Source organism: Neovison vison, chromosome 4 (genome assembly GCF_020171115.1).
Source record: "Neovison vison isolate M4711 chromosome 4, ASM_NN_V1, whole genome shotgun sequence".
In the NCBI taxonomy this organism is placed as follows: Eukaryota; Metazoa; Chordata; class Mammalia; order Carnivora; family Mustelidae; genus Neogale; species Neogale vison.
Window position 1 is genome coordinate 2,605,374 of NC_058094.1, and position 14,281 is coordinate 2,619,654.

The 14,281-nt window shown below is 64.3% G+C and overlaps 1 protein-coding gene across 2 annotated transcripts in view; it reads right to left on the reverse strand.

Annotated features, from left to right (window-relative positions):
• PTP4A3 (protein tyrosine phosphatase 4A3) overlaps positions 1–12,841 on the reverse strand; it is a 38,112-nt gene extending 25,271 nt beyond the window's left edge. The window contains exon 1 of one of the 2 annotated variants that reach the window (XM_044247077.1): positions 12,724–12,841. The gene's annotated coding sequence lies outside the window, so the exon portion shown is untranslated. Of the gene's footprint in view, positions 1–5,985; positions 6,019–12,723 lie in introns of those variants that run through there. The other variant, XM_044247079.1, reaches the window with a different exon arrangement.
• Between the last annotated feature and the right edge of the window lie 1,440 nt (positions 12,842–14,281).

Consider the following 14,281-nt stretch of genomic DNA (forward strand, 5'->3'; position numbering starts at 1 on the left):
CCCCAGGACTGAGGCTGGGACTTCATGGGCCACGGCCATGCTGGGCCTCATCTGAGGCTCGTGGAGGGGGAAGGGTAGCAAACAGGCTGGACAGACAGACGGACACACTTGATGGACAGCTCCACCCGCACTCCAGCCCACGTGCCGCAGGGGGCCTGGGAGCACCCAGCTCCGCCCCAGTCCGTCCCTGCCCCCTACACTCCACCGGGGACCCCCGGCCACTGGCTGTCCTCACAGGCCTGGGGGCCCCTCGGGACGGCCCTTCCGGTGACTTCCTGCCAGGGAGGCTGGGGGGAGGGAAAACAAGGCCTCCAGATGGCTTCCTGCGGCCGCCCGGCCGTGGGAACACCCCAGCCGCGGAGGTCTAGGAAGAGCGGTGCGGGGGTGGGGGAGGCTGTGTCACCCATCAGCAGGGCACGCACTGTGCACCTCGGGCTGCCTGGACCCACTGCCCGTCTTACGTTTCCCAACACCCCCACGGAAGGGGTTCCTACCCCTGTGTACAGAGGGGGAAACTGAGGCACGGGTGGGTGAGTTACACCAAAGGCCTGAGGCAGAACCTCCTCTCTGCCCCTGTATCAGGCTCTCACCCCACTGCGGGGGGGGGGGGCAGGCCCTCCCAGCCACGCTTCAGAGCTAAGGAAAAGCCAGAGAGGGGAGCGCAAGCTGGTGGCTGTACCGGAATGGGGTCCGCTCCCCACGCCCCACACACACAAGGAGGCTCCCCGTCTGTAAATGAGGGACAGACAGTCCTGGCTCCACGCCACTCTGCAAGGACCACACAAGCCCCGCCAAGGCCACCTTCCCTCCCAGCACACCTCCCACACTGCTGCCCTGAGCAGGGTCCTCCAACCCAAACACGCAGCCCCCACCTGGGGAAGCAGCTGGCTGTGAGGAGGCCCCAGAGTGTGGCTGACAACGCAGCTGCCCCAGCGACTTGGCTAACTCCGGCCCGAGCCCCTCCCTCCTACTGTGATGCCCGCATCCTTCACGCCCCGGGCCAGATGCGGCCTCCTCCCAGAAGCTCACCTGGACTTCCTATCTACCATAGCCTCAGACTCGGAGGGTCACACGCTCTAGGAAAGCAACTGCTATCCTGCTCACCCACACTCCCAGGGTCAGGGCCACCTCTCTCTGCCGTCACCCATTCCCCAGGGGCCAGTGCAGGCCTGGGCAGCCCCTCACAGGGCACGGGGAGGCAGAAGTGAGGCCAGGCCAGTAGCTTGCATCCTCCAGCCGACATCACAGCCACCGAGATGGAGGTGACGGGCGTGGGCGCTGACTAACACGCTCGGGTCCATCCAGACCCAGAGACCCGGGTCCATGGGGGCCATCAGGAAAGCGGCCCGTTTCAAGTGAGATGCAGAGCGAGCGGTCGGCTCCCACGAAGTCAAGCTGAGATGCCCAGGAGCTCGGAGCCCACCGCCATCAGAGATTGCCTGGGCTGTGTGGGTTTTTATACGGAACATCACGACATCTGGATTAAATCACAACGATGCAGTCAGGGACCTGTTCGAGTGTCACCCCTCCCCAGACGTGAGCCCCAGGGCAGGTGGTGCTCTCTCGGCCCACCCCGCCCAGGCTCGAGAGCCCAGCATGCCAGCTGAAGAAGCCAAGGCACCAACGGCCGCGCTTCCCCAGGTCCCAGGCCCCTGGCGAGGGCGAGCGGAATGCCGGGCGAGACCCGGTCACACAGAGCAGACGCGGGGCGGGAAGCAGCCCCAAGGCTCAGGCGGCTGGAGCTTCCCCACCAAGGCCTGACCTCCCGTCTAGTCTGCTGTGAGGTCCACAGTGTGCTCCAAGCACCCCATTCTCCAGACAAGAAAACTGAGGCTCAAGAAGCCCAGAGGCAGGCGCGGGTCACCAGAGAGGCCAGCAGAGCTGGGACCAGGGCTCTGGGCTCCTCCAAACCATGTGGAGGGGCGGAGAGGACAGTGAGGTGACCGTGGAGCGCCCCAGGCACCCCCAGACAGCCCCTGAGTTCCGCGTGGCCATTCCCAGCAGACGGGCCACTGGGCAGCCGGCCAGAGCGCAGCCCGAGAGGAGCGGCGTGGCTGAGCATGGCAGGGAGATGAAAGCAGGGAAATGTTTGCTTTGGCAGGCCCTGGTCTGGGCCAGAGCGTGAGGAGGGGGCCGGGGTCCCCACACCAGCAGATGATGGGGGGCACCATCAGAAAGGAGCGCCCTCTGGGGGTGGGGCGACACAGAAGAGGTCAAGCCCACCACGTGTAGCCACAGGGCAGGGATGGGACAGGCAGGCAGCGGGGGAACCCTGGGCGGGTGGCGGAAGGGGAATCCTCGGTGCCCTCCCGCACCTCTTCCAGGAAGCCTGAGTCACAAGAGGGGCCGCGGGGCCGGGAGAGCGGCTGGGAGCACCGTCCCCATGGGAAGGGGACAGGGCAGGGCCGCCTTCCTGTCAGCCCGCCTCCACCGGCTGGGCCAGCCCCGGCTTTGGGGTCTCTGCGGCCACAGAGGCCGTGGGAACGGGCTCCTGCCGCTCCCGGGAAGGGCTGTGGGGACGGTGGAGCTGGAGAAGGCAGATCAGAGCCCCCCTGTCTGCGGAAGGGGAAACTGAGAGCCCTAAGGAGAACCAGAACGGGCCCGAAGCCCGTGACCTGTCCTGGACTACGTGTGCCCCGGTAGCCATGCCTGGACGCTGCGGAGGCCTGCGGCAGCACGTCTCCTGACATCCTGGCTCAGAGCCCCATCCCAGCACATCAGTGCCCCGCTAAGCACTCAAGGCCCAGACTCCCTACGGTGGGAGACGCCCTCCTGATGCTCCCGCTCCTGGGAGCACAGCCCAGGGAAGTCGGAACCTCGAGGCTCCGCTCCACCCCACCACCCCTGCTCTAGAACACTCCGCGGCTCCCCCGAACCTGAGCGAGGCCAGTTCCCCACCTTCCGTCTGCCCACACCAGCAACAGTGCCTGCTCGGGGCACCAGACGTCCTGAGCGACACGTGTGCTGCCCCCCAAAGAGCACCTAGTGACCCAGGGTGATGACCCACTGACAGACCCTGATCGGGTCCAGCCTTCATTTGCTGGGAGACTATGGCACTGACGCCCACCTCAAGGGTCACCCAGCAGGAGAGTGGGGCCCTGAAGCCAACTTCCCAGCCCAGCCCCTCCCCCAGCAGACAGTTCCTGAGCATGGGACGCAGGCCCTCCCCGCTGCTGGCTTGTGGTGACGTTCCACGGTCCTGCCTCCATGCAAGACCCCACCGCACTCAGGCCAGGCACCCAGGACGAGCACCATAATGGCGGCGGCCAGAAGACCCAGGACAGAGGGGTCGGCAGTGTTGGAGGCCTGGGGACCTCCGGCGGGAGATGAGCCTGGCGGGCGTAGGTCTGACAGCTGACACCGGCCGTTCCTGGGACCCCCTCCCCACCACCTGCCAGCCCTCACCCCTATCCAACGTCTTCCTAGCACATCTGTGAGCGTCACCCTGCATGTGTGACCTCCAGCTTGGGCAGTCCTGCTCACAACCTCTTGGGGCCAAGCTCACAGTAGGCTCCCCAGTTTGCTGGCCCAGGGAGACAGGAAGGCCTGACTGGCTGCTTTGACCCAAATCCCAAACCACCCGGGGACCCTAAAGGTGCCGGCCCTGTGGAGGGGCACCCCCGGGTAATGAGATCCTGCCCCCCATGGGTGAGGTGATGAGAACCCTCCTACCCCTGACAAGAAGGCCCAGGGCCATGGCCCTGGTCCAGGTCGGAAGGAGGGAAGTGGTGTTCCCACGCACCTTCTGAGTGCCAGGGTGCGGTCCACCCACAAGACTGACCCTCACCTCCTTGCTCCCATTCTACAGATGCAGAAACTGAGGGCCGAGACAATGGTTCCTGGGAAGAAACTAAATCCAGGCCCTCCTGATTAGCTCCACCTTCTCTGTTGTACCTGCCGGCCATGGGTAAAGCCCCGAGGGGCAGTACGGCATAGCGGGGACTCCAGGGAGCAGGTGACAGCAGCGAGGGAGGCCGGGTGGAGGCAGGATGCCAGGCAGCTGGTGGGGAGGCCATCCCAGACGGAGGCACAGGCTAGGGCCGGGCAGCGGGGAGAAGCCCCGGTGCACCGTGTGGTGACTGCCTACAGTGAGGTTTGGAGCCTCTGGGTAACGGCAAGTTCAAGGTCTCTGGGAAACCATCAGCCATCGCTGGAACCACAGCCCCAGCCGCTCCCAGCTCTGCCCCTCCAGCCAAACGCTGCCTGGACATGCCCGTGCCCTTTCTCCTTGACCCACCCTCTCGCTCGGGTCCACCAGCCAGTGAGGCACAGTGTCCCCATCTGGATGTGAGCCCCCAAGGCCCCTAGCACAGGCCTGTGTGCTGCCAGTGCACCCCACTGGGCAGCAGGGCGGGCTCACAGCAGCTTGGCCAAGGCCGATGGTGCGCACCTCTTCCCAGCCACGTGGGCAGGAAGTCAAGCTGGCACGGAGGAGACAGAGGAGACTCGCTGGGGCACCCAGCCCCATCCCGGAGGTCAGGGAAGGTGTCCTGGAGGACAGCAAGGGCAAGGAAGAGCCGGCAAGCCAAGGAGACAGACTGGAGGTCCCATCTGCTCACCACCGGCATCTTCCTCCACCACCCTGAGCACTTGGGGGGGGCACACGCCCTGCCCTGTCCCCCTCCAGCCAGTGGAGTCCTGAGGCTCACCCCTGACACCCACCCGATCCCAGCACGGGGCCTAGCACAGAGTAAGTGTTGAGCAAACAACTACGGGGTGCAGTGGTCGTGCTAGGGACATTTAAGGGGCAGCTTCTCTCCCTGAAGAGTGGCCGGGAGGGGGGGCCGTGGAGACACACCCATGCCGTCCTCAGGCCCAGACTCAGCCTCTCCCGTTACCTCCTTACAGCAGCCTGCAGGGTGGGTCCAACAGCACCCACTTCACAGATGGGCAAACCAAGGCCCTGGTTAGATCTGCAGGGGAAATGGACCTGACTCCACCACACTGGGCCTCAGTCTCCTCATCTGAGAAATGGGGTTAATAACCTCACGGGAGGACATGAGGTCACCTTCACGGAGCTCTGAAGAGGCCGCTGGGCAAGAAGAGCACAGGTCCCCTCCACGGACCCCATCTGGTCCCCACCCCCGGGCTGCTCTGGCCCCGAACCCACTATCAGGTGCGGAGCTGACCACAGAGCCCGCAGGCCAGGAGACGAGGCGCAGGGCCTGGCGAAGAGGCTGGGGTGGCCACGGGTACTGTGACCTGCTGGCCTGGACCCCCCCGCCACCGTCAGGCCCGCTCTCCCAGAGCCAATGGGCCAGGCGCCGGCCTGAGAGGTCACCACACCACACAGGGGCTGCGCTCTGCCGGCTCGCAGCTGGGCACACCACCGGTCCCAGCCGCAGCTGCCCAGCGGAGCCCCAGGCGCGTGTGCGGAGCCACCTGTGAAATGCCTGCGACACTGGCGCGAGGCTGCCGACGCGGCTCCGCAGCGGGGCCAGGGCTTGGGGAGGCACTGCCAGGCTACCAGCCCCGGCAAGGGTCTGAGCCGGGCCGCAGAGCTCAGCCTCCGGGAACATCGGCTGGGGACGTCGGCTGCCCTCCCCGTCCTACCGCAGGACAGGGAAACCCCTGGGGTTCTGATAAGACCAGGTCCCCCGGGACCACGCCCATGAAGAAGCGGAGTAGGGACCGGGGCCGCACCAGAACCCCGAGCCGCAACTTCGGGAGGACGACCTGCGGACGGGGTCACGCGCCCCCCCAGACAAGGGAGCGGGCTCAGCTCTTCCGGCCGGGGTCGTCCCGCTGCACGCCCCCGGGGAAGGGAGGAACGACGGGCTGGGCCCCGAGCCCGGCCTCCAGCGCCCTGCACGTGGCCGCGCCCAGGCCCGCGTTCCCGCAGCAGCAGCAGCAGCAGCGACCAAGCCAGGCCGCGGGGTCCCGGGACGCGCCCAGCGCAAGAGGCGGCCACGCTCCGCCTGCGCGCCCACGGCCCCACGCGCCCGCGCCGCGCGCCCACGCCGAGCGCGCGCCGAGGAGACTGACCTGGCGGTCCCGGCGCCGGCTCGACCGGCGGAGGCAGGGGGGCGCGCGTGCACGTGGGCCGGCGCGCGCAGGCGCGACCCCGGCCCCGGGAGCGCGGGCCGCGCCGTCGGGTCACGTGGGCGGCGCGGCCCAATGGGAACGCTCCCCACGCTGCAGTCGCGCGCGCGCGCGCACCCCGGAGGCCCCGCCCAGACGGAAAGGGGCGTGGCCATGGGGCGGTCCGGGGTCTGACCTTGGCCCCTGGCGGGGGCAGGCTACCAAAGGCTAGGAGTGCGGATGTACTGCGGCTCCTTTGAGCCCCGGGGGGAGGATGGAGGGGGCAGTGAGGACGGAGGGGGAGGGGCCCCGAGCTCGGGAGAGGTCCGGAGGCCAACAGTTTTACGAAACTTACAGGTGCCTCGACTTACCCACTTGTCCATGGGGCTGAGCCCCAGATCCGCGGGAGGGATTTCCGGAAGGATGGGGCCTGCAGAGCAGTCACCCAGTGGCCGCACTGGAGTCTCATGTACGGGGGGGGGCCTCTGGAAGTGAGCTCCTAGAGGCGGTCATCAGGGCCACGGGGACCTCAGCCCTCCAGGGCGGGCGCCCACGCAGAGGGGCCTGAGAAAAGTGAGGCCCAACACTTTCCTGTCTCCCTGTGCCACGTGGGCTGGGCCATTTCAGCCACCAGCCAGCCCCCGGGGAGACTTTTGAGATGCCCCTTGGGGACTGGTGAGGGGGTCTCCTTCTGGATCAGCACTTCCTAGGGGGCTCGTGGCTAGGCACGAGGCCAGAGAAGTAGGCACAGAAGCAAGTCTCAAGTCTCCTCCCACACCGGTCCATGGATGCCCCCTGCCCTCCGCCCAGCCAAATGCCCAGCCTCTCCTCCCCCAGCCAGGTGGAAGCTTGCTCTGGTACCACCTCTTGGGGAGGCTGCTCTCCCCCAGCCGCCCACCCTCAGCAGCCACAGGGACCCCTGGAAGGCAGGTGATGGCTGAGCAAAGGACAGACAGATTCACACTCCAGGCCTGAATTCCAGGCTCCAGAATCCCCCCTGGAATCGGGAAGCGCTGAATGCAGGAGATCCCATCCCCACCAACCCCCCCCACCCCAAGCGCAGTGGAGAGGAGGCCCCCCTCAGAGATGGATTAGGGGGAGACAGACTGTGCAGGGGCCCACGGGGTGGGCAGGATTAGCAGATTAGCTCGGAGGAGGACAAAGATGAGGTCAGTGCTAAGTGGATTTCCAGAAAGCAGCCTCCAGCCCAGCAGGCTTGGCCCCAGAAGCAGCAGGGCCACAAGGAGGGGATGAGCGCCAGCCATGTGGGCCGCAGGCCCTCCGCGGACACTGGCCTCCACGTGTGAGCCTCCCCCGGCGGGCTCTGTTGCTTAACTTCTCCTAGCCTCGGTTTCCTTATCCAGAGAGTGGGGCCACAGCGATCGCTCCCACCTCAGAGGAGACGACCGGCCTGGTTAGTGCCAGGTTAGCTCTGTCCAGTCCTGAGCAGGTGCTCAGTAAACGTTCTTAGGACTGTCCTTTGAGGGCCATCCTCAAAGAGCACGTGGTTCAAGTCAAGGCAGGGAAAAGCGGAAGTTCTATGCAGGTACGACGTATAGGCGAGGAACAAGAGAAGGGCCTCGGGAAAGAAGGGCCTCGGGTGGCCGTGTCACACCCTCTGCCCCTGCCGTTTCAGCCCCAGGGGCCCATTCTGAGCGCACCCCGACAGCACCTGACCCCCGCAGGCACCGAGCCTTGAAGGCGTTAGCCGCCCGGGACAGGCCTCGCCAGTGGGACACACCCCATCCTCCGGTCCGCGACAAGTCTTCGAAGCGGCACCTGAACGCTTCTCAGAAGGCCCTGGGCATCACCCCAAATACACGTCCTGCACCCCAAGGCCCCACTGCAGACTGCCACCAGGGCATACGAGGGAGCCACCATGAGCTGAACAGGAAGAGGAAGCCAGACTTGGGGAGCACAGGCTTGTAGGCCAGGGAGCAGTGAGAGCTGTGCTTGTTTCTCTCGTTCCCGAGCTCCGGTAACTCACTCGTGTTACTTATGTGATGACAGATTTTCTTTGGGCATTGGTTAACTAGGCTGCGAGGCAAGGCAGCTCAGACCGGCAGTCCGACCCACCAGTCACCACCGGGCCTTTCTCGGGGGCAGGCGGGGGGTGTCAGGAGCTCCTAGTAGCTGGGCATCCCTGGGGTCTCAGGTGGCCCTGGCCCCTCCCCTCCAGGTTGAGCGATCCCGGGGAGCAAGGTTTCTCGTTTATCATCGAGCCTCTAGAGGCACACGTGCCCATCTCCCGTTGGTCACACGGGCCAGCCCCAAGTCAGTGCAGGAAGGGCAGGGCCGCTGAGCAGGCAGGAAAGGCAGGAGGAGCTCAGGCCCTGGGACAGCGGCCGGAAGCACCCGGGAGCACCCACCAGGTCTGGGAATCAGGAAGGGTGTGTCCTGGGCGTCAGAATTTCAAGGAGGTTCTGCACACCAAGCAGACGTCAGCCCGTTGAGTCCAGAGGAGTGCTCCAGTGTGTGTGCAAAGGCCTCCCCGACGACAGCCACAGCCGGGTGTGTCCCCCACCCAAGCCTGCGGGCCTGGGCCCATCTGAGCCTGCACCTGGTGACTTCCAGTTCCGTACCTAGAGCCCCTGGGAACTCCGGGCCATGCCCATATCCCAGACTGCACACGCACGTCCTCCACCCAGGATGGTGCAGCAGAGATCGTCAGAGGCTGGAGGACCCCCTCGGCGAGGGCTCCCACCAGTGAGCGGGCCCAGACACCCACAGTGCCCACGATCCCGATGCCCCCCAGGGCCTCAGGACTGATGGTGGCATCTCTGGGATCCAGCACGCCTCACGCACGCCCTCTGGTGGTATCTGTGGGAAGAGCGAGCAGCGCGGGTGTGAAACCTGGAGGGTCGTTAACACTTCCTGGCAACAGTGGGTCCAGGCCCGGGAACTTGGATGGAACTGGGGGTCCCTAACCACCCCCACCCATGGGACAGGGCCCGCACGAGCCCAGGGACTGTGGAGGCCACCGCCAGGCCTGCCCAAGCTAGAAGACACCATCCTCCCCATTTGTGTGTGTGTGTCTGTCTGTCTTCTCCACAGGGCCTGGGGTCCACTCACCGCCCAGGTCACCTGCATGCCCAGCGGCAGGCACTCAGGGACGCGAGGAGAGGGCCGCACCCCCCCCCGACCCCCCAGGGGAGATGCAGAGACCCCCGGAGCTGCGGCAGGCGGCGGCCACCAGAGGGCAGCATGGTTTGCCAGAGCCCCAGCTCCGGAGGCCCCGCGGCAGAGGGGAACCCCACGACTCATCACACCCACCACCTCACACCACCTTGGGTTGCTGACCCTCTACCCCCTGCAGCAGACTTTGCAGCAAGGCCAGGCCCGCATTCCCAGGAAGCTGTCACAACTGCTGATGTGGCCTAATGAAGTAGTGAGCTCCCCATCACAGGAGTGTCCAAATATTCAACAGCAAACCCGAGCTCATGAGTTTGCACCCTGCCCCACCACTTACCAGGAGAGCCCACATGGACATCGGGTATGGTTCCCTGGCCTGGAAGAGTGCCCACCATCCCCAGGGCACACACCCAAGTGGCCCTAGTCTCCCCCTCCCTGTCTGCAGGCTCTGCGGGTAAGCCACAGGCCCCACCCTCCAGGCAGACAGACACTCGGGGTCCGGGCGACACTAGCGTGGGGGCTTGTGGGATGCTGCAGGCCCCCAAGGCGGGCAGGGCAGCCCAGACAGGGGAACGGTGCCTACGGAGGAAGGTAGAAAGGCAGCAATGCATGGCACATCAGGACCACGTAGGCAGCCTGGCACCACCAGGATCGGGGCATGCGGTGAGTCATTGCGTCCCCGTGGCAGAGGGCCTCGGACACCATGCAGACATGCACAGCCTTCACTCGGCGTGCACAGGGTGTCCTCCAAGGGCTCAGGCCATGGCTTATTAGCTGGGGCTCTGGGGTTGCAGCTGGTAGTTACTGAGTACCCAGTGCCGGCATGTTGAAGACACATTCAGGGGGCACCCCATGAGAGAGGGGGAACAAAGCTAGGGCAGTGGCCCAAGGTAGTGAAGAACCACGTGAGTTCAGGATAGGAGGCGGGGGTAAGGGACTCCCACAGTCGCCTAGGACTTAGAGAAAAACTGTCAAGAGTGGACCCTACTCTTGGTGAGGTGGTGAGCATCTTGTTCTTGGAGGTAAGCAACTCCTGCTGGGGGCCCCTCCAGCTTCAACAGTGGAGAGATGCCCCCGCTGGAGAGGAGGCCAGCCTACTGTCCTGGGCGCTGAAGCACTGAAACTGCTCTTGGGGATTTTCTTCAGAATGGGTTTACAGGGAAGAGCGACCCGGCCATGCCCAGCCCCACCCCGCCTCTGCCCAAACACAGCATTGTACAGCTGAGCACCTGCTAAGTCCAGGCCTGTGCCGGTCCCTTCGCAGGGTCAGGAAGGAGACCATGACAGGAGGAGCCGGGAGCTCGGTGGGCACAACTGAGGGTAAGTGTGTCTGGTCCCTCCATGCAAGACATGGCTCAGCCTCTGACAGCTTCATTGCATACACCCCCAGTTCTGTGGGGGAAATATGCATGGCAGAAACAACTGTGTACAAGAGCCCCCCCATCAGAGTACAGAATCCCCTGATCAGCGTACAGAATCCCCTGATCAGCATACAGAATCCCCAATCAGCGTACAGAACCCCCCATCAGAGTACAGAATCTCCGATCAGAGTACAGAATCCTCGCTCAGAGTATAGAATCCCCTTCAGTTAAACTTTCTCATAGGTACCAGCATGCAGGAAGAAACCCAGCAGGTACGGGGTCAGAGCTCTGCAGGGCCTCAAGCGTGCATGGAGTGGGGTGGGGGTCCTTCCCATCAGGCCCAGGAAGAGACAAGCCCGATTCCTAATACCAAAAGGAAGGACGGCGGAGGGGGGGCGGGCTAGGTAACTAGCTCGCGCTCTCTCTCTCTCTCTCTCTCTCTCTCCCTCTCTCTGGGCCTGCCCTCCATACCGGTGCGGATGTGAGCGGATGACCTGCCTGGGCAGCCAGAGGAAGTGAGGCGAGGCCACCACCCACCACAGATGACGGGGACCGCGGGTGACAGAGCCAGGCGGGGAGGCGCCCAGATGTAGCCAAACCTGGAAGCAGGACGCCAACCAAACGTGCCCACGCGTGCACCGGGGGCGGTGGTGCGGAAGCCCCCTGGGGTGGGTCCCTGAGGGAAGGAGCTGCAAAGGCCACGTGTCCCTCCAGAGCAGAAGCCCCTTGGCTCGGACGCAGCGGGCAGGGACCAGCCTGGAAGCAGGGTGCTGAGCGTGAGAGTCAGACATGAAGGAGCGTGCGCGCAGGACAGAGACCCATGCAACGTGCACAACAGGCGACCTCACGGACCCAGAGAGCGGATGAGCGCTGGCCCGGCCTCAGGGGTCGTTCTGGGTGATGGACATGCTCTGGGATTCTGTAAGCTGGTGGCTCTGCCGGGCCATGCCCTGTCAAATGGGTCATTTCATGCCCCTCAGTTTCTCCTGAACAAAAACAGGGCAAGGGGAGGCAGAGGGCGTGGGAGCCCCTGGCAGGTGCCGCTCTGTGTGGCTCCTCCCTCCCAGGCTCAGGGTCACCATCCTGCACCCCGACACTCAGCATGACCGCGCCCCAGACGTCAGCCCTTGGGACGAAGCAGGCGCCCCAGGCCGTCCCGAGCGCTACCCCCCTTCACACAGCACAGGTGAGTCTCAGGGAGGCCGTAGGCAAGACAGCGAAGCAAGGCCCCCCACGCAGATGGGTCCCCGTGTGTTCAGGGACCGGCAGAGCCAGCGTGGGTGGACCGAGGCTGCAGTGCACGACCCCCACCCGTGGGGCCAGCGGAACACCGGGAAGCGCAGGCTGCCCTGTAGAGGGCTGGCAGCCCCTAGGGGCCTCAAGCAGGGACCAGCATGGCTGGATTCAAGCTCCAGGGACATGCTGTAGGCCACCTGGGGGGAAGGGGCACTTCCAGGAACAAGGAAAAGAAACCAGGAGCAGGCTGGCTTCCCGGGAGGGAAGTTCTGATCTCATGTGCCGGGAAGCACAAAGGCAGGGTGAGCTCCAGGCACAGGACCCCCCGGGCTCTGGCTGTGCTTCTCTGACATTCTTTCTCCTCGTCTTCCGTGGTTTCCCTCGTGGTCACAAAAAGGCTACGTGGTTACGCAGGGACGGGAGAGTGCACAGAACCCACAAGGCTGCCTCTGGCAGCATCTCCCTGGCCTAAATCAGGCTAGACTTGCCCACCCTGAATCCACATTGGCTGGGGGCAGGGAGGGGCCTCTGACTGGTCAGAGAGTGGCGGTGTAGACCCCCAACCCAGCCATGCAGAAAAGGCCTTAGGAGCTCAGAACCCAGCGCTCTCTGGAAAAGGGGCAAGAGCCTTGGTGTCCGCCTGTGGCCCCGTCGGGTCACCTGCCACGGCTCTCTATGCCTGCGGCAAGGGGCGGGGGGGGGTCCGAACTCTAGAGCACGACTCCTACCTGTGCTCCTAGGTGATTCCCTCTTCACAATGACCCTGAGAAGCCCTCACTCTGCAGGTGAGGGGACTGACCCAGAGAAGTCAGGTGACATGCCCATGGCCACACAGCAGGGAAGAGGCAGAGCCAGAATTCTCAGCCAGGACCTCCGGCTTCCCCGATGCTGCAATCCCTCTGGCCACACCCCTGCTTGGACAGCACTGCCCAGGCTTCCCCCTGCTGCTGATACCTTTCCCTCCACCACCTACCCGTTTCCTCCTCCTCAGTCTTCACAACAACCAGTTCAGATGTCACCTCCTCCAAGAAGCCTTCCTGGGTTCCTCCTCTGGGGGTCAGGGGCGGGAACTTGGAAGCCTGGGGCCACGTTTCAGGTCTGTCTCTGGTCTGCAGGGTCCCCTCTGAGCCTCCGGGGAAATAATCTGGGGACTCACCTGTGAAAAGCGGACAGTGACAGGGCTGGGGACAGTGTGGCCTGAGACCCCTGCGCAGGAGGGTGCCCTGAAATCCCCCGATGGTCCCCACCCTCTCTCTGGTCAGAATAAACTCAGAGGCCTTCCTCCCACACCTGGAGCTTCTGCGGACACTGTAAACACATGGGGTTAGCAGGAGTGTCAGCCGCCTTAAACAAAGCCGCTTGCCGGAGACGAGGTGCAGACCACGGCGGAGGCTCGGGCTGGCTGCAAGGACCCAAGCAGGATTTAAACAGGATTTGATTTACAGAGGGGAAAAAGAATTATCTACAGGGCCCAGGACACAGTAAAGTCCATTTGTTTTGAAGGGATTGGAGGGACAGAGGACAGAGGATGGAGAGATGGGGGGGGGGAGGGGGGAGGCAAAGAGGTGATGCCCACCTAGGACTAATGTCCGGCAGTAACTAAGTGTTAGCCGGGTTCGACGTTGCAAGCAGGGACCTAAGAGGCTGACACCCCAGTGTCCACGCTGACCAGCATCCCAGTGCCCTGGCAGGAACCGAGGTCAGCCCAGTGGCCATCGCTCCTTGGCTACAGAATCACCGGGGAGGTTTTGGTTTAAATGCTGGTTCCCAAGCTTTTGCCCAGACCACTTGAATCTGCCTGTCCAGGATCCAGGCACAAGCATCGGATGGAAGCTTCCAGGGGACTCTGATACACACCCATGCATTCAGGCCCGCACGGCCATGAGGTGGACCCCAAAACACGTCTGTTTTCTCACTCGCTCCTCACTGCGGCACCAGGTATTACCGTCCTCATCATACGGTTGAGGGGAAACCGAGGCTCGGAGATGCTAAATGACTCACAGCGGAAAGGACGCAGCAGGGCCAGGATTTGGATCGGAATCTGTCTTCCTGAAATGTCCCCCTCGCCTCGTCTGAGGCCCCACCCCGGTCTCTCCAGCCACCCGGGGACCAGGCTAGAAACAGAAATTGGCCCCAGAAGGAGGAGGGCCCAGGGAATGGGGACAGAGCGGCACCCTGGAGCAGCGGTCAGTCCGTCTGGGCTCTGACGCCCCAACTCTGTGGGACAGCATGGCGGTCCCTTTGGACAAAACACTCTGATGTCTGAGCTTTGGGGCTGAGGGGCCGCTGCCCCTGAGGGGCGGGGTGGGGGTCAGTCCCAGTACCCTAGTCCTGGTGTGGGGTTTCCAAGGGCCTGTCTTCTAGGGCCTCCTAAGTCAGCACAGAAGGGCTATTCCTGAATCAGGCCAGGGCCCAGCCCTGCCAGGAGTGACCATCACTCCCCTACGCTCCTTCCAGGCACCCTGCGGGGCTCCCCCTACCCCACCCCACCCCCCATGGGCATCACAAGTGTTCCTCCTTGTTAGCGATCC